Source organism: Falco peregrinus, chromosome 3 (genome assembly GCF_023634155.1).
Source record: "Falco peregrinus isolate bFalPer1 chromosome 3, bFalPer1.pri, whole genome shotgun sequence".
Classification (NCBI taxonomy): domain Eukaryota; kingdom Metazoa; phylum Chordata; class Aves; order Falconiformes; family Falconidae; genus Falco; species Falco peregrinus.
The window spans coordinates 51,002,008-51,023,015 of NC_073723.1; the positions used below are offsets into that span (position 1 = coordinate 51,002,008).

The 21,008-nt window shown below is 37.6% G+C and overlaps 1 long non-coding RNA gene across 3 annotated transcripts in view; it reads right to left on the reverse strand.

The window, feature by feature from the left end:
• LOC114013257 (uncharacterized) overlaps positions 1 to 21,008 on the reverse strand; it is a 67,280-nt gene that overhangs the window by 8,472 nt on the left and 37,800 nt on the right. For 2 of the 3 annotated variants that reach the window (XR_008746374.1, XR_008746372.1), the window contains exon 4: positions 13,750 to 13,839. This is a non-coding gene — a long non-coding RNA (uncharacterized LOC114013257). Of the gene's footprint in view, positions 1 to 12,600; positions 13,840 to 21,008 lie in introns of those variants that run through there. The other variant, XR_008746370.1, reaches the window with a different exon arrangement.

Here is a 21,008-nt window from a genome sequence, read left to right on the forward strand (position 1 = left end):
TAGCTACTTCTTTTAAGCAGTACTGAATTGTAGTTTCTGGATAATGAGATGTTGTTTGCTACAGCAAGTCCTTGATAGGCATAGGTGCCTTTGAAATACATAAGCCTCTGGCTGAGCAGACACAGACAGGATTAATACCTGGCTAGTAAATAAGCAACCTCATTTATATGATGTAATAGTTGCTCCTCCTACCAAACTTGTTCATGCCTTGATATTTAAGACTTATATTGTGCAAGTTAAGCACCAGTACTCAATGCTTTACAATATGTAGACTGAGAACCATATAAAGTAATGAGGGTAAAAATGAATGGAATAAATATTAAAAAAAAAATAAAAGAGGACAAACTTCAGCATATTTCTAGGCTGCAGTTTAGGTATGGCTTGGTTAAGAATGGGCTTTGGAGGAGCTCCATCAGAGAAATAAAAGACAATAACAGAAAGCCCTAGACACAGCCATGTTTTCATCAAAGAGCACAAGTTGCACAGCAACCTTCCCCCCCCGCCAGCCCTTCCACACCTTGTTCCAGCTTTACTTACCATTAGACCACTTGTACAAAATGCTAAAAACCTAAATACAGATGCCTAGGTGCCTTTTCAGAAACTGTAAGTTATTCAACACATACTTGTGAAGCAGGCAGATTGGCAGATATAGAAATCTCACAGACTGCTTCCACCAATTATTAACATCAGTAAAAATTGAATTTGTAAATCAAATGTTTAGATAAAGGGATGCCAAGCAATATGATTACATAGAACTATTGATATTAACATTAAGTATCTTGTGCATATATAATCTTTAGAAGAGAATCATAAGAAATTATCAAAACTGGTTTTGGTTTTTTGACATTCTAAGATGCTAGGAAATTTTATACATATTATTCCACAAGTACACCACCTTTCTCTCTGCAATAATAATGTTAATAGAAAATAAATCATCATTAAGGAGTTTTAGACTGGAAATATTTGAAATTTTCCTGCTAGTTTTTCTCTGGAGATACTGTGTTATCATTAGCTTCAGGTAATCTTATTCTTCTTACAATTGTCTGATTCTCTTCACTGCATCTTATCCTAAAACAATCTCTGCTTTGAGTTTCTCTCTGGTTGTTAGCTACTCTCTTTCCAATACTTTTTCTTCTCAAGTGTCACTTAAATTCTCTGACATTGAGAAGATGTGAGAAAAACGAGTACTATCAAGACAACCAACAGAAAGAGCCTAAATAGAAGGTAGCTTAAAGGGCTACATTTATCAGTTTAATCTCTCCCCTGTGTTCAATTCACCAACAGAAAAGTAATTAAAAAGTTATCTCCATTTTATAAGTAATGAGAAAGAATAGTATTCCTCCAATTCTTTGTCAATAGTTAGGGTGGCCAAGCCAAAATTAAAAGGGAGGAAAATATCCAATGTTCTACTGAAATTCAAAGCTGCATTTTGCTTTGGTTTTATGGCAGTGAAAACTGTGCTTATTCCCAAGTACGAAACATTCTGAAGCTTCCTATTACGCAGAAAACAGAGGTTTGATACACATACTTTCAGAAAACCACTCTATACTCAAAATATATAAAATTCAGTTACTTCCCACCAATTAATAATACATGTGGGTTTTCCAGCAACAGGCACATCCAGTCTGTTGAACTTTATAAACTGCTCTTTTTTAAAATTACTGAAATATATACACACATATGAGTGTTGCTTTCTTGAAAATAAATAAAGACAAAACTCACTAAATGAACAGAAGAGCTACAGCTATGTGCTCCCTCCCTATGGAAAGAGCTTTCCAAACACATAATACATTTGAAAACTGAGTGTTTATTTTTTTGCCTCTCCCCAGCCTCCCCCTTTTACAACAAAAGCGGGAAACACTGGATATTTGCAGCCTCACCCAGAAGTCAATAATCACAGCATTTTTGGAATTTGTTCCCATACCAAGGGAAATTACTTTCAGAGATGGGCAACACAGACACAGTAATTAATCTAAAAAATATCCTTCAAAATTATAATTTCAACTTTTTAGTAAAGCACAAGTAAATGATAGAAAAACAGTTGTAAAACTGTTCAGCTCTGCAAACAGGCTTTTTTTGCCCTCTTTTTATGGCCCCATCTAAGCAGCTCTTCGGTATTCTGTAATAAACAGTAAGGTGTATCAGATATCAGTCCCCTTTTCTGGAACTTTTTATTACTTATGTCTATTTGTTTAACATCCTACTTCCAGTTTTCACCATTAGTTATTCCACCGAGTGTTCTTACTCAATTATTATTACCCTTTGCATATTTTTCTCTCCCCTGTCATTGCTCTACCTAGTGAGGGCATCTACCTACTACTTCTATGCATACTTAGCTTCCACAATACTGTTCCCTCTACCCTTCTTTCCCTCCTGTCCCCAAGCTCACATCTATTCAAAACTATCTGGTGGGCCAATGTCTCAGATACAAAGGTCCAATAACTGGGGGTGGGTGGTGGTGGGGGGGGTGTATTTATTTCCTGCCTTTTTATCCATGACATATACATTGAACAAATTCCTGGAAGACACTTAAGCTGTAACAATACTTTGGTGTAAGTCATGATAGACTGGAAAACCTAAATACTTCAGATGACAAACACATCACCATATAAATTTCTGTTGACACTACTGCAACTATACTTTTTCTTTTGTATTTCACTATTCCTCTTTGATATGTCAATCTCTTTTACCCCTTCTGCCTGTCTTGACTTAAAAGATACCTTTTTGCACATTTTTATTTTTGCTGTATTTCATAGTTTCTTCACATGGTACTGCTGTTTGGGTAGATTGCAGCACAGGGGGACGTAAGACCTAACACCAGTTTTTCACTTTACCATTGACATGCCACATCAAGTCCATCAAGTCTCCAAGCTTTATTTCCCTCAGTATTTCTCTGCATGAATGAGACCAGTGTCACTAATATACTACTGTGAAATGCTGATTGAATTACTCATCTGACATTTTCACAGTCCACTTATTTTATACCCCCACTGCTCCTATAGATTCATTGTTTTCCTACCTCATTTCTCTGCTTGGTTTCTCTTTTCTCTAAATCTTTACTGTTTTTCCTTACCTTAAAGAGATAGCCCATTCATCTTTTCATGTATTTTCCCTCTGGTATAACAAGATTAAAAAATTTCTTTCATAATTACTAATGTCTGTAAAGGTTCCATAGCTGAAGGTCAACTTCAGTGCAGGAATAACAACCTAAGCAAAATTCTGGCCTCTTTTTCCAACACTTTCTCCTAGGTGTCTAGTTATTAGCTCATGCACAATTTGACTAAACAAAGCTCTTAATTCTTTCCCTCCCACCCTGAGCCAGCTCTCCTATCCATCAACATAACACTGCAAGATTGTAGGACCTGTTAACTTCTATATTGCCTGTCACTCAGCCATATAAATCCAGGCATTTTTTTTTGACCCCGATAAATCCTCAGCTGCAGGATATGTCTAAATCTTGCTGAGCTGTAGATATTTTTTTTAATAAGATTGCTAAATACAACCTTTTCTATACTCCTGCTGAGCTTAAATGGGTTCTTAGATTTTCATCTTGTTTTGTTCTGTTTCTTACACCATTGCTCTATCTTGGCAAAGATAATCATGTCCTACTATAGCTTTTAAAAATGCTTCTAGGAACTAACCCCTTCACGTGTTGATTTGACTATGTTGCATTGATTCCCTTTTCAGATAGCTCTCAGCCTAGGAGTTCCTTACTGCTGTCTGCCTTTTTTGCTCCTCATATTTACCACTAAATCTTAATCATAGAATAATTTAGGTTGGAAAAGACCTTTGAGATCATCATGTCCAACCATTAACTGAGGACTGCCAAGTCCATCAGTAAACCATGTCACTAAGCACCACATCTATGTGGTTTTCAAACACCTCCAGGGATGGTGATTCTACCACATCCCTGGGCAGCCTGTTCCAATTTGACCACCCTTTCAGTGAAAAAATGTTTCCTAAGACCCAATCTAAACCTCCCCTGGTACAACTTAAGGCCATTTTCTCTTGTCCTGTTGCTTGTTATCTGGGAGAAGAGACCTACCCTCACCTGCTTACAACCTCCTTTCAGGGAGCTGTAGAGAGCAATAAGATCCCCCTTGAGTCTTCTCTTCTCCAGGCTTAACAGCCCCAGTTCCCTCAGCCGCTGCTCATAAGATCCCCAATTTTAAAACTTTTTACGTTTAATTTTAGAAACCTCACCAAACTACTCAATAGTGTGCATTGTCTGCAAAGCTGTGATTCTTACTATACACTTAAAATAACCATTTTTATTCAGTACCCTTTTTAACAATCACTTATCTAATCTGGAGGGGGGAAAATAGGTTCAACTTGACTTAGTCTGCATGTGATAATATGTCATCCTTAGTACAGCAATGCAAATATAATTAATGAGATTCCACCCTCGTGTACAGAAAACTCAAGTATCTAGTAGCTAACAATGAATTGAAACCTCTACAGAAGTTTGCAAATCTCTCAGTCTTTAATCAGAACAATTTCTGTAGCCTAGTTTAAAACATTCTCAAAGCAGGAATAGGTAAAGAAATACATAGGTATTCTTTAGGATCACTGTCTCTGGAGTTTTCTTCCCCACCTAAAGAACACTTTGTTGTATTGTATATCTCGACACAAGGCATACTTCAAAATTGCCCTTTCTTCTACATGAAAAACACCAGCACTGAGGGAAGGTACACACTATTGAAGAGAGAAACAAGCGCTGGGATTCAGCAAAAAAAAAGATGGCTTCAGACGCACTACTTTTATCTTTTACTGTTTCAGCAGTCTTCTAAAAAGTGTAAAGACTTCATAAATGCCAGACTTCTGCCTTAAACCATCCTAGAGGTTGTGAAATTGAAGCTAAACAGCAATAGACCTTATGCTTGGCTCTGGGACTCAAATTCATAGTACTGAGAAGACAGTTTTATTTGTGTAGATTTACTTTTCATCAACTTGGACAAAATCCAGTGCTATTTCTAAAGCCAGCTGGGGAGCAGCAAGAGGGTAGGCACCTTATAACAACACCTGAGTCCCACACAGATATTGTGGTCAGTCAGGTTCTGTACATGTATGAAAGATGGGGGAAGTGAAGAGTGGTTTGTCCTTGGAGACAGCTGGGAGACTGTAACAAGAACCACAGTTCTGGTCCAGCTCTTAGACAGTCATTTCTATCAAACGTAAAAATTATTCCGCCCACATATTTCCAAATATCTGTCTTGCTTCAAGCTCTAAAAACAGCATCCTGCTGTTCCAAAAAATGGAAGCAAGCAAAGTGCAGTGGGAGTGTCATCCCACACATATTGTGTGCATTTCATATTGCCTTCCTGGTCTACTAATCATGGTGGAGGCACTTTCACAGTATAAAAAAAAAGGCATTACATTTATAGCACTAGAATTGCTATAGAAATAAGGTAGTGTACTTTTATTAAAAGCTTGAGAATTCTTAGACTGTTTTGAAAGTGGGCAAGCCTAGCATATATCCAAAAGCTTTAGAAGATTCAATCTGAGTTAGATGCTTATGCAGTTACTAAAGGCATTCCTACAAACATGGCAGCTAGGTACTTGTTAAACAAAACTTCATATCAGGTGTTAAATTTAAATGAAACAGCTGTCTGTTATTTTAGGAATTCCACAAAATAATTTTTTTAAAAGCTTAGGAAGACACCATGGAATTTCATGCAAATACCATTGCCACAATGGTATTTTAATCACAAAATAAATTAACAGCAACTGGAAACTAGAATATATTAAGTTTTTTTCAAAACTTCAGCAGAAGCATACCTTGGCTTTTAAAAAACATTAATGACAGGTCAGTGAGGGAAACAGCAAATTAAGAGTCAATCAAATAACCATTTACATCAGAACATTTACAAGAACTATATATAGTACTTGTCCTCAAAGAGCTGCTTTAAGCAGCTGGGTTTACCCAATCCTTTCCTTAGTAAGAATCATGTACTATAGCATGTGGGATTCATTAGGATCACTTATTTATTCCTTTCATGTGGACCAGTCTCTTCACATTGTCTAACACAAGACAGTTCCACTCATAAGGAATTTTATCCCCTCCTGTATTGAGAAGGGATAAAGAGTGAAATTGTAGTCATTTATGGGTTATTAAAAACTATGACAAGTACACTGACATTGCAGCAAAAGATCTGTATTCACATATACCACAGCAGTATCTTCAAGATAGCCTTTAAACAGCTTAGCTGAATTGCCTGCACTTAACTGCCTGAAGGCCAAAGTCCTTCAGGCTGTCCTCTGAGAAACTTCTCCCCTCTGCTGCTACCCCTTTTTCCAAAGTGATACATTTGCCTGAGGTTCGCATTAGAAAATCTGGATAAATCATCATCATGTTTTTGTATCCACTTATCTGCTTACCTCTCTAGCTCGTGAAAAAAGGAATGATGCGTATTATATTTAAACCAGGAATTACTATATGCAAAAAAAACATTATTATCATAGTCAGGTTTCTCTAAAACCAGAGACCTAGCTACAAGTTGCAGGAAAAATGTGTTTAGGATGCCTACCCCTCCTTTATTTTGCTGTCCAGTTATATAGAAAATGGTTGAAATCCTCACATCTTATAAACCAAGTGACCTTTGGCAATATGTATTGCCAAGGATGATTTTTTTTAAAAATTAAATGCAAAATGTAATTCATCCTTCCCTACAGTTTGTGTGAAACAGTGTGCACTGTTCTGAGAAGCAAACATTGGTTTCTTAGAAGGTACTATTTTTAACACACATCACAAAAGAAACTTAAAAAAATTCATTCTTCAAAGTAAGTGTGTACAACTGGATTAAAAGAAGACAACGAACCCAGGAAGAGTTCACAGCTGGATAAATCCATCTCCAGCTGAGAAGAGAAGCTACTACCGTTAGCCACCTCCAGCCAAGATTCCTTCAGCAGCATTCAGAGGCAAAGCAGGTCAGGTATGACAGGCTTAATGATGATATGACATACTAACAGCCCGGGAAAGAACCAGTGGTACACTTAAAGGTAACTGGTTTTCTGTGTGAGTACATACCTGTGGGTTTTTTGATTGAGTGCGCAAGTTTGGTATTTGTTTCTTTGGGGCTTTTTGTTGGGTTTTTTTTTACTTGGAGGGCAGGATGTGAGTGGGGGATGCAGGCGGGGTGTGTTTGGGGCTTTCATTTTTTCTCCTTACAGAACTAGAGTTTTCATATTGCTGGAAATTCCGCTTTATTAAGAGAGAACAAAAAGTGGCTTCTCTGCTGCTCCCTTGGAAGGCTTTTATCAGATGTATTTTCCGTTTCAAAGAAATAAGACTTCTTTTTAGTTCTGAACCATTCAACCTTAATCTGTTATTCGGGTCTAATTGGCTTTTCGCTGCTTATTAAATCAAAGAAGAATAATACCCCACCTGTTCTAGCAGAAGACTTATGCAGAGAGTCAGCAGCTGAGCTGTTCCTTTCTTTTAAACGGAATTTGGTGATTTGTTTATTTGGACTATTTCCTTCTGAGAACAGCCTTAATAAATCAATACATAGCTGCATTTCAAACAGGCTCTGCTTTTCTGATTCCACTCACTCCCAGAAAGAATTGAAAGTTCTGAGGATTAGCAACAGGGTTGAAATGCCTTCCATAACAGCAGCAATTAAACAAAGCAGGACTTTTCAGCTGAACAAGAGACAGATAAGGGGGGATATCGTACAGTAGCTTTGTGTGGCATAGAGAAATTCAGTGATGATTAGTTGTTTTCCATCTTTCATAATACAGTCACTAAAAAACAACCTCAAAAAATATTGATGATGTTTCATGAAAAAGTTACTTTTCCTTACTGTACACAGTTAAGCTCTATAGTGACTTTAATGTCATAAACACTTGTCTGCAAAAAAATGAGTCAAACAAATTTATTCTACATCAGATCTCATAAAATGCAGGTGGTCATGTACAATGTGAATGAAGACCAGAGACCATTTTATCATCTAAACTGTGAAGAAATAGGCTGTAGAGCAATTGAAATATTACGGAAATTAAGGAAGTTTTTAATTTGAAAAGATAAGTCAGACAACAAAAATTACTTTCTTGAGCTGCATATTAAGCTAATCATCTTTCATTGCTCAATCACTTATTCACTTTCTAAAACTATTAACTCAAAACACATTCAAGATTAATTTTCCACTACTTTGTTATGCTTGAGAAATATTATCATTTACCAAATTAGAGTAATGCATTTTGTTACATGAGCTTTCACTGGAAATATATTTTATAAGATTAATTGCTTCCTACTTTGAGAAACAAAACCAAAGAAAAGACCCAAAAATTTGATGGGTTTTTGTTGTTTTTTCTTACTTCATTCAGAAGATAACAACATATCTAGAAAGCAAGAGCTTCCACAGTGTTTTGTTGTCCCATCCAGCCAAAACCCTTCAGTGGAACATCTTCCTCTCTTATGTCTTCTTCCTTGGCTTAGATTTGGCCCTACAGCCAAGCAAATGTACAATCCATTCAGACACATGCTTCCACCTGAGTAGCTGCATGTAACTGAGGAGGACACAGGTACTGGCGTCATTAGCTAGCAGAGGTAGCACAGACAAAGTTCATCAGGAATGGCAGACATGCTAACCATTGCAGCTTCACAATTGTTATAAAACTTCTGGTACAGACTGAAGCTTGTTTAATGATCTCCACCGCTCTGTCAGGGGACCAACATGTACCTAAACACTGAAAGGGATGCTCATAAAGACTGTCTTTATCTTTTGGAGGTATCTTTCGGCTGTAGTCTGCACACAGGGTTCCACTTCTTCCTAGGCAGCTCTAAGAAGCGTCTGAACTCCAGGTGCTTTGACTTAGACATTAAAAAGCAGCTTTTCCACTGACACTGGAAGCCTATGAAGATATGCTTTCTTTAATCAAAATTAGCATTTTTAATCTCTGCCCCCTATTTTTTCCATAATGAACAGGCACAAATGGCAGTTGGGTGAAGTACTAGTATTTGCTTATGCAAAGAAATAACTTACTTCTGCCTCTCTCCAGACCATTCTTTCCTATATAGCATATCCATGCATTTTTCCCAACTCTAATTCCCAACATCCACTCAGAAAACAAGTTTAAAAAGGTAAGCTATGCCTCAGTTCTTCTGTACATATCCTTTTGATATGATAGAATTTAATCTATCATATAAAAAACTGTTCCTAGCTCCAGTACCTTATCCAAATAGTCTCCCACAGGGACGTTGCTAGAAGATTTGGAAGAAAGAAACATTCCCACAGAAAAACCGTCAGCTCTGGAGACAAAAAGGGTACTGCACTAGCCATAGTACTAATCAAAAAAGAGGAAAAAATGCAAACCACCAAATAAAAACAATGAAGAACTCAGCAAAGACCCAGCACAGATGTTGTCAGTGGACATAGCAATACCTGAACCACTACTGCCATGTGAAAACCTGCATCAATATGACTCATTTGCATTAAACTACTAAAATTATTTTTTTAAAAAAATCAAAACTCACTAAGATTAAAGATATTACATAGGAATATTCCTATGTCTGTCATAGGCATGTCCTTGTCAAAAGGCAAATATTCTACAGTTATAGTGATAGAAACAAACAGCCATTTAGCCTTTAGATTCCAGATTTATTATGGTTAAATACTGGATTTTAAAACACTGAAAATACTTTCTCATGAGGGGAGGAAAAATAAAAAATGATTGGAAATAATGTACATGTAGAACATTCTCTCAAAAATCCATAATAGATCTAGTAAATATGGCTGAGCAGGATACATACATAAAATTAAGTATTTAACAAAGTGCTAATAAACATCAAAGATTTTACTTCTAGGCTGATATTTAGTAACTTGCTAGATGCAGAAGCTTCATGTTCACATCAAATTTTTATTTCTATTTGCAAAAGAAATTTTATGTTATACAACTGCAGTAAGACAATTCTTTCATTCCAAATATTTTCCTCCTTTGCATTCCAAAAGTGAAGCAAAATGCTTTATACAATTGGAAAAACATATTTTTAAACAAACTTTTTATTTACAATAAGTCTAAGAGTACATACTGCACTATAATGGGATACAGAACCATTTAATTGTCTTTTGCCTTATATTATGATTTACTGTCTAAACAATCTGAAGCTTGTAAATGAGAATAACGGTGCTTTAAACACAGTTACCACTTATTTTGAGAAACTGGAAATAATCATACCAGAGGAAGAACGAGACTGACTGCTCATATTTTCTGTCTACATCTTTTGGGTGGGGGAGAAGGAGGGAAGAAGACTACTGAGTATGAAAGTGTTCTGATTTCTTTTTTCTGTATAATTATGCTTTGCCATTTTACAGAGGGGAAAAATAGTCTGTTAGTGTAGCAACATTAACTGTATAACACTTTTATGGATCATTTTATCAGTAGAGATAAGATGACAAGAGTCAGTATTTCATTGGTGTAGTTAAACATGCTAACGTGACAGAGTACTCTTTCCCAGCAGAGCAGCAGGGAGCACAACAAATACTTGAAGCTAAATCTTGCTGTTCACTTTGGGCTAGTAAAGTGACAATACTGGCTATGTACACCTTTATGGAGATTAGCAGCGGCATGGCACAAGAAAAATCAGCATCCAGATGTTATATCTTATTGCGTCCTTGTCCAGACACATCACAATGTTCTTTTGTTAGGAACACATTTGCCATATCCCTTCTCTTCTACCCCAGAATTAATTGCTGATAAATCTTAGTGGATGACATTTTACAAGTAGTTGAGGCCAAAACCACTAAAATATTTAATAGAATAATAAAGAGAAAATGTTAATTAAAAGAAATATACACATGATGAAAATCTGTAAGGACTTCCACAGACTGTAGCACAACTCGGGACTACCGAGCAGACATGCAGTAGGGGCATCCTTTTTTGGAGCTCATGAGTACATTAACTTGGCTATATAGATGTATTGGTTGTGGACAAGTAAATGGCTTTGGGTTTAGCTGAACCACTGCCGCCTGTTTCCTTCTGTTCAATGTGCTCATTTTCATTTTCAAAAATAGCTTCTCTTGCTTTCATTTAAGAAAAAAAAGGAAATTTGGTTGCAAAGGAGTGTTTATCTCAAATCAAATCATGTTTTATGGTTCTTAATGATTTTTACCCGGCTCTTTTATTTCATGAGTAGGAGTATGTCCACTGGAATTCTCATATTAAGAAAGTTTTCACTGAGGAAAAAAAAAAATTCTAGTCCCACCACAGGACACATGGTATGTACATCAAATAGAATATAAGAGCTTGTTTTCTGGGGGGGGGGGGGGGGGGGGGGAATAATAAAAAAATAAAGTATTAAAACAAATACAATTTAAAGTTTAATTACTTTTTTTAAAAAAACACCTTTTTATTTGTTTACTAACACAGAAATCACTGTGCTAAAAATAAAGGCATATAACTCAGGTGTACAAAAAAATGACAGATATCCAAGTAGATAGAAATAACAGGAAAACTGTCAGAAGTGTAAAGAAACCTGCATTTCCCTGAGAAGCTGCATAATGTTTCCATTGAAAGATCGACCAACAAACCAGATGGGAGGAAGGAAAAGAAGCAGTATTAGGAAAAATATTCCTGGCTACTTCACGTGTCACAGAATCACGGAATGGTCAGAGTTGGAAGGGACCTCTGGGTATAATCTAGTCTGACCCCCTGCTAAAGCAGGTTCTCCTAGAGCAGGTTGCACAGGAGCACGTCCATGCAGGTTTTGAATGTCTTCGGAGAAGAAGACTCCACAGCCTTTCTGGGCAGCCTGTGCCAGTGCTCTGTCACCTCCAAGGTAAAGAAGTTCTTCCTCATATTCAGAAGGAACATTCTGTGCTGCAGTTTGTGCCCATTGCCCCCTGTCCTGTCGCTGGGCACCACTGAAAAGAGCCTGGCCCCGTCCTCTTGACACTCGCCCTTAAGATATTTGTAGACATTGATGAGGCCCCCTCTCAGTCTTCTCTTCTCCAGGCTGAACAGGCCCAGCTCCCTCAGCCTTTCCTCACAAGGAAGGTGCTCCAGACCCTTCATCATCCTTGTATCGCCCCGCTGGGCCCTCTCCAGCAGTTCCCTGACTCTCCTGACTGGGGAGCCCAGAACTGGACACAGCACTCCAGATGGAGCCTCACCAGGGCAGAGCAGAGGGGGAGGACAACCTCACTTGACCTGCTGGCCACACTCCTCCTGATGTATCCCAGGATCCCATTGGTCTCCTTGGCCACCAGGGCACACTGCTGGCTCATGGCCAGCTTGCTGTCCACCAGCACTCCCAGGTCCTTCTCCACAGAGCTGCCTCCCAGCAGGTCACCCCTAGCCTGTACTGGTGCGTGGGGTTGTTCCTCCCTTGGTGCAGGACCTCACACTTGCCTTTGTCAAACTTGTGTCCTTCAATGCTTACAGCAAGTTCAGAAAATGTTAGTTTATCAATAATGAACAACTTCCAGTGATCTTTGCAACAAAGAAAGCATCCTTATTTAAATTTGTTTTTGATTAAATCTAGTTTGCAATTCACTAACTGTTCTGATTAAAATTTTCCAAGAAGTATTTTTTTTTAACACAGAATGGCATAACTTTGAGTTCATGATGCAACTGTTATAAATTCATTTTATCAAAGTAGAATTACTCCTGTTTAAGAACTACATCATAAAAACCTATGACAAAATAGCTGTAGTCATCGGTATCCCATTACAGAAATGGTACAAAATCATCTGAATCTGTATGGAATAAACTTACTGATCTTTAGATAGCAAGTTTGACAGATTTTTTAATCATAAAAATGTCAGGGTCCTAAAATTAAATTTGATACAGAAGAGTGATAGGACTGTCTTTCATAAAACACAAATTTCAGTATCCTTGACATTCCTGCATTGACATGATAACAGAGACCCAGAGACCAAAAGAATTCTACTGGATATTCTTACTTGCTTTAGCTTCACTATCCCTCATTCCTGTGAGCACAAGAGAATGCTCTTGCATGCTTTGCAACTCTTGTGAGCAGCTGTGAAAAAGGTTTTAATTGCATACTGCAGGGACAATATAATGATTTCATTTTGCTCTTTGATGTTGTAAGTGATATTAGAGGTGAATGGTACCTATGCAGCATATAAAACTTGGAACCCCAAGCAACTTAGAAAACCACAATGATACCAGCTCTTGCCTTAGATCACTTCCTGTAAGACGGGAAGCCTCAAAGTACTTGGAGTTCCTGTTACCTCCTCCACTGAAGTCAACATGAGTTTTGCACAAGACTCATTTTGCTGAGCTCCACAGTACTATCCTGACTACAAACTGCAGAGCCCTTTCTCTCACTGGACACTTTTTTGGAGCAGGACTCTGAAATGATAACAGTTTTAAAGTGGTTCTATATACCTAATCCTCTTCCTTTCTGTGACCTCTCTAAAAAGGTTCTTAAACAAAAAAAACCCCACCCAAAACCAACAAATGCCCTGCAAACCCCAAGCCTAATATTGCTGAACAAAGCCTGGAAACTGAACTCTCAAAGAAAGATGGCTCAGAAAAAATAGGTAGGACATGGTAGAATCATTACGTCTTGTATGCAACTCTTTTCCTGCTCACTGTGCTCAAAGTCGAGTCCTTGCTTCCAGGGGTCTCAGTCATTTTTTGAGTTACAGTGAACTGCAGTATCCTCTGGCTCCTGGGAAGATCTGAGTCACTGCTGAAACCTGGCGCTCTGTTCCCCACTGCACTCTTTGTTTAAGCATGAGCTGTGAACTCCCAGCTCAGTGCGGTGACTCTTGCCTCTCTTACCTTTCTGTCTCTGGCATCTTCTCCTCTGAGCGAAGTGTCTAAAGGACAGTGCAGTCCCTGCCCTCCAGTGGTTTTATCAGGCCTGGATGCCTAAAGGAAAACAAACACAAATTTAGAAAACCAAGTAAAATAGATACAAAGTCCATCACAAATCATTCAAAAACATTAATTCCGGTAAGCTTTTTTATATATGCAGGTGTCAGACAGGTCCCTTCTTGCAAAACTCTGATGCTGCATAAATACCTCCTGAAATCCCTTCTCTTAGCTCATGCCCAGATCTACCACCTGTGCCACGCTGCCACCAAACCCAGCTGCACACAAGCGTTTGCCATTCCTGGACAAAGCTTCCCTCCCCCCAACAGTTACTTTATCCTGGGACCACCAGCCTGCCCAAACATCCTCCAGACCATCCCACGTGCCTATTAGCAGGAAATAGCTGTTCTCAGACAGAGCTCTCTGCTGTGAGGCACCCCCACCCATGGGTGCCTTCTCATGGGGACAAGGGATAGGTGCTGGCCATGGGCACCAAGGAACATGGAGGAAGGTGCCTCTCATGCTCCCCATGCACCTCTCCAGTGTACAAAGTGTTGCAGATCCCACAGAAGGAAACAGGCATCCTCAGGAGGTACCCAACTCGGTTGGTCTGTCCTGCTGACAGGACTAGCAGTGCCCTGGGCTTTTGGTAAATAGTTGCATCAGAAAAAAAAAAAAAAAAAAAAAAAAAAAAGAAAAAAAAAGGAGCAGCTTTCTAGCTCCAGGCCACTTAGAAAAGCTATAACGAAAAAAAAATATGGATTTTTTTCTAGAAAGCAATTTGTAGGTTTGCTGTTCTCTGGCCTGGCTGGAGGATGGTTTTTGTGGGGGAGCTTAGAAAAAAAGATCAGTGAAAGATCAGTGCAAGTATAAAAGTTCATGTCTGAGTTACTGCAGCAAAATATAATCTATCAATTTCTTTTCTAAGATCACCTTTCATATGAGGCTTTATTGATTTTTTGTCTTCTGTTTCTGTTGTTTTAAAATGTTCAACAACTACTGGCATCTCCTTAGCCAGCTCTCACTTTCAAAATGCCTAAGTTATTTTAAAGATACTTAACCCTTTTTCCCATGTGATCTAAATAGATCCCCAGGGTCTAAATTCATAACCTGACCAGCTTTATTAAATTCAGCGGTATTAATCCAACCAAGTCTGGTCATCTGTATTCTTCTTCTATTTCCATCTGAAGGGAAGTACAGATTTCATCTGTTAATGATGTCTGTCTTTGGGACTCAATGAATCCAATTTTTCTGATGTCATATTGTGTGAGGTTACTATTTGATGCGTATGATAGTTCCTTGATCATCTCAATTTCAGCATTTCCTGTTCTAAAATCTGCTACGTACCAATGCAAACATCTAATTTGCCAAATAAGCTATTTCTTTAAGACTCTTTTACTTTTTACTTTTACATAACTGCCATCTAGTCTTCCATTTTTCTTTTCTTTCTTCATTCTCTTTTCTTCCTCTCATAAGGAGGTATCTGAAAATACATTCAGCTCAGTACTTGCTCTTATTTGACAATAGCCAGTTGTAGTTGAGGTAACAGTAGATTACGTCTGTCTTAATTTGCATGAAATTTGTTTGAGAAGACTTTGTGTCTTACCAACCTCCCTTAAAATGACTAAACATAAAATATCTGTGAATTCACACTTCATACAACAAAGGATTAATATTGGAACATTGGACTACAGGTCTTGTGTCACTGAAGGCCGAGGATGATTTTTGACTTTTTTTAACGAACGAAAAACCTAGCTCAAGAAATACAGAAGAGTTAGTTCTTTAAGCATTAGGGAACCATTTAAAGAAGTCACATCTATATAAAAAAGAGGCAGGGAAAAGACATAGGTAATGGTCAATTATTACAGGTATACATCCACTTTATGGTTGCTAATATTTAATTATAGTCATTTTAAAATAGCTTTATAAAAAATTGCTCAAAAATAGAAACTGTATTTTTACCATGATCCTTCCTGAAAAGACACCGTGTGTTTTTTCCACTGCTAGATATGCTAGCTATACTTCACTTCCCCCACCCTCCTACCCCCACCCCCCATAACATGGAATATCAGATCATCACTGCAGAAAACAGGTAATTATCAAAACAAAACTATAGGAACCTTGCTCAGGTATGTTGTACTGCTGTGCACTAGTAAGCCATTATGTTAAAGTCTGCCTTTTGCTTCACACACTACCCAGCTTCATGATCTGCATCTACAAATGGTTTTCTGTACAAGTATATGAAGATATGTACAGGTATATAATGGATGCAAATGGCATATGCTTAGTATGTTTTGTCCATGTTTTCTGGATTTCTGTGTACTGTGCCTCCTCTAAAAGATATGCTAATAATTCGGTTTCCTCAATAAAAATCTCAGTTTGGGATACTGTTTGTTCTGACAACGTTTAATTTTCTTCAACGTTTTGCTAGAGAGCTGAATGTTTCTTTTGTGGCTGCAGTTTAGGAAGGAATGCAAAGGAAGCCTATGGCAAGCTGAGCTTGAGTGGTCTTTGGCCACACATCAGGAGAGACTTGACCTATGAAGTTATTTAGTCTTTGAATTTCTCTTCTTGGCACCCTATATATTGAGATATTGGAATTATAATATCTGTATGGTGTTTAAAACTGCTTTGCAAGAAGACGAAATTAGTCTGCTCAGCTGGTAGCTCGTTATGATTTAAGCTAAATATTTCTACAGAAGAATCAACAAGGATAACAGACAAAAAGCAACTGTGCAAATCACACTTTATTGAAAAGTTGATAATTTATCAATTGGTTAGTAATCCTCCATTGTAGTTCTGAGAACTTTAGTAGGAAACAGAATTATTTGAAAAGCTTTTTGCCAGTTCTCTCTCCCTTACAGTAGTTTCTAGTAATTGATAACTACTGCCTTTGCAGCTTTCCTCGATACACTGTCTGAAAAATAGAAATCTAAAAATATTGCACTGGGGAAATTAAAAGTGCATGAGGCTTGATACTTCCCAAACCACTCGCATTTTGAACAATATCTACTATTCAAATAGGAAAATGATTCAAAAGTTTGCACTAGTATTTCGTGTCAAGGGAGCATCCTGAGGTATAAAACCATAATCATCTGCCTTTGCAAAAGAAAATGTAACAATTATGTCTCTTGATTTTTGCAAACTCTTTATATTTCATAGCAGATGGTGATGTTCATATTGATGGATATATCCAACTCAACAGAGCCAGAAAAGGAAATACAAATATATATGCTCCTTGTGTAGCCTAATCTTATTATTTTTGTTTCTTAGTATTCTCATGGAACATATTAAAATATATATAAATATAAAGATATATAAACCCCTAAAATAGACAAAATTGCTATTTTCAGTTTTGAATCCTTCATTTTAAATATAAATATTTAAATTCATTGATATTTATTATAATCAGCATTATTGTGATACTCAATTATTTTTTGTTACCGTCTTAATCTTAAAACAAAGCTCAATTATTATAAACTTTACAAGACATTAACCTTAATAATTGGCAAGGCATGTGGATCTTAGTTGGCCATTTATTCCTGTCCCTTTTTCTTTGCCATCCATAGAGTCTCCCTTTTTATTGACATATTGAGAAACAGTGTATAGTGATATCCTTCACTACATAGTTTAAACAACATGCAGAAGTTTTAGTGTTAATCCAGCTAACACTAGTAACAGTGCTAAACTCATGGGAATGTTCATCTGTGTAACAGTTTGGGATTGTTAGTAGAAGACAGTGATTACAGAAACAGCAAGAAAATACCTAAGTAACTTGCTGAAACATGGAACTGATTTTTTTGAGTCTATGAACCTGGATTTACTCTCCTTTCAGTAGACTGATTATATGCAGTATTTCACCATTAAAGGGAATTTATTTCGGAACAGTATTTGAAATTCTGAGACATCATTGAGGTGGGAAGGAGGTTTCAGAGTTCAAAACAGAATACAGACAAGAAAGAAAGTGTCTGATTGCTGAGAAATTTTTGCTTCCTGAGTGTTCAGTAAAAAGTCACTGTAGAGTTGAGGCTCTGGTTAGAACGTGGCTAGCAATCACTTTTGATATTTATCTTTGGTTTATGATCTGCTTCTGCCTGGTGAACCAAGGACAGATGTTGGTGCCGGGTAGCTCCACTGCATCTCAGACATGTATTGGTATAATAGTGCCTATGTAAAGAAAGGAATTATCTGTCAGCCTAGGACAGAGAAAACCTTGATGCATTAGGTAACAAACTTGAAAACACTCCTCAGCCTCCAATCCTGGAAATAAACACCAGATGTATTCTGATTAAATGTTGGGATGACACCCAGGAGTACACCATCCCATCTCTGAGGTTTGTTCACCCTTCTGCTTTTCTCCAATGCCCTGGTTTCTTTTGGATGAAAACCCAAGCATACAGTATCAAATGCCCGCTGGCTGGTCTCCTGTCCTGAACAAAGGTGTGGGACCAGAAGTGCAGGGAACTCTGTAAAACACTTTCCTGCCTCACAGTTTGGATGCAGCATTCTTGACAGCTAACAGTTTAGGAGCCAAGACCAGTCAAAAGAAAGCATATTCCAAACTTTTTTACAACACAGCTATAGTTGTGAACTTTTACAAGTGGTAATTGACAGTAGTATAGTAAATAGTCAATAGCTTTAACTTGAACCAAGAAAAACTCTTGTGCAGAATGCTTTCAGGCATCTGTTTATCACCTGTATATCACCAATTGAGTCCTTGATTGTTGCTGAAGACTTGACTCATGTTTTGTAAATGTGAGAAAATGGATAAGGGCAGGAAGGAGTCCATTTGGTGAGGTTTTAGGTTATTTTTGCTTACCCCTCCTTGCTAATTCCTTCTGTACTATCACACTTCTAAACAAAATACATGAAATTAATCTTTGTTGCCACCTTGCAATTTTGTTAGCTGCTGTAAATAGCTCTAACCAACAGTGTTGTGTTTTAGCAAGGATTTTCTAATACATGGAGGCAATGTTCAGAGCAACTGCAGAAGTTGCCTCAGGAAAAACTGAAAAGCTTCTCAAGAAAACTTGTAGCAAGACATCAGAGATACTCAGGCAGGACTACAACAATGAAAATTAAACTTTTTGGGCTTCAAACACAGTCATATAGCTGTTCTTCAGTTTCAAAACCAATCCAATGTTTTCCCTTAGAGTGCAGTGGAGTGATCTGGGAATTACTCGGACAGTTAAACAGAGAGTGCTGAGGAACAAAATGTTCTTGTGTTTGTTCTACACTTCAGAATGCCTATAATTGACAACAGCAGTACCCAGGGGGTAGGGAAGCTAGTGAATTATAGCTCTCTGTAGGCATTAGAAATGTACAGTTGAATTTTTCTTATGCTGGCAAGCTGTAAGTTTTGGGCCATTTCAATTAAAAATAGGGAATAATGTGCCCTTAACGTTCATAGCAAGACTGTAATTCCATCAAGGAGCTATGTATAAAGTGAAACATTTGAGTGAAACTTGGTTATTATTACTCTGATTGCAAGACTGAGTAACAACTTCAACACACATGTTCATTACACACCATTTTTGCTTTCTCAGGCCGATAAAGCAAAAGCAGAAATGTTAAACACCCTGCTGAAATTAATACAGCTTTATGTAAATTTCCTTTTATTGAAGCTAATTCAGCAAATATGTACTTCCCTGCCAGAAACATTACTCATCTCATAGGAGATATTTTCCTCCTGACAAGAATGGCTGGTATACTACTGCTGCTTTCTCATTGGGGCTTCATAAACGGGAAGGAGTGGATTTATTTCTTATTATGTCCTTGGAAAACTTTAACTGAAAGACAGCCAGACTTCTTATTTGACCTGGATAGGCTTTCGTTTTCATTATTTTTGATGAATTTATGTACAGCCATTGATTGAGAGTTGCTTTTCACAGCCTGGACTGTCTAATAGTTTTTGCTAATGAAAGTGCACACCATTTACTGTTGTGCAAAGGTGATCCATTGGTGATTTTGGCACATTACTCATTTTAAAAGACATCACAGCTATTCACACCAGTTAGGTCAGATTCTCTAAGAAACATCTCACTTCATTACTATAACTTATTTATGATAAAAAATGTTCAACAAGTAGAATTTTTAAACTGATGCAATTTCAATCAATCGCATATTCACAGCTTTAAATGCAAATCACTTAATGCTTAAAACTGGTAAGAAAATGTAGCTGCAATAAACTGGAATCAAATGTATTTTATGATAATTTGGAAAAAAGGATTTTATTCATTCACAGAGACAACTGGTTGAATTGGCATACTGCGGCGAATGAAGAGACGGGACACAGCCTGATGCAAGCAAGTTGTCAGTTTATTAGTGATTTTCTTACAATTATATATGTTTCTACCTTCTACATATTACACACTGATTGTTTATATCTTAGACATAAAAAACACTGATTGGTTGACATTTAAGACACACCGTTAAAACAATAGAAACTGATTAGTTTACCTTGTCATAGCAACAATTTCTATTCTAAGATTAGGGGGTTTCTTCCTACGTGACTTTCTTGATTAGCGAAGTTCCTTATCGGCACTATCCGTTCCCTTATCTGGCTACTTATTCCTCTTTGTCCATCTGGTTGCCATCTCAACTGCAACGGCTCAAGAGTCTGCAGTTAGCTTGCTCCTTTGTTCCCAGGGCTTGTGCCCTACAAGTTCTAACACGTCTCTATTCATCAGGCTAACAGTACTTGGACTCTTGTCCTTGAGGCCTTGTCCTACATCTCCCCCTTCCTGTTGCACAAAAAGAACTCTTGAAATTGAACAAGTTGTTAATTTTTGTAAGCATTGTAAAAGACAAGGTATAAGTAATAAAACAAACAAAAAAGCAACTAAAACATATATAATCATCTTCACTAAACTTCATAACCATCCTGAAATACCCCAACCACTAAACAGTTTATCTAACCAGTCCCAAGTATCACTTTGTTGAAGATGAGAAACTCCATCTTCAATCTTTGGATGCTAGCATGAATTGATTCTGAATGATCTGAAAGGTTCATGCAACACATCCCTTCAAACTCTTCACAACCATGACCTTGTGCCAGAAGCAAAAAATCTATTGCAGCTCTATTTTGTAATGTCGCATGGCGAACACTATCAACATCTAATAAAAGACCAGACAGGGCACTGCTTGTGGCATTAGTTTGTTTGGCAAGCCAACAGCCAAGCTTATCTAATGTTGCCAGAGCATTTCCTGCAGCAGCTCCAGGCAAC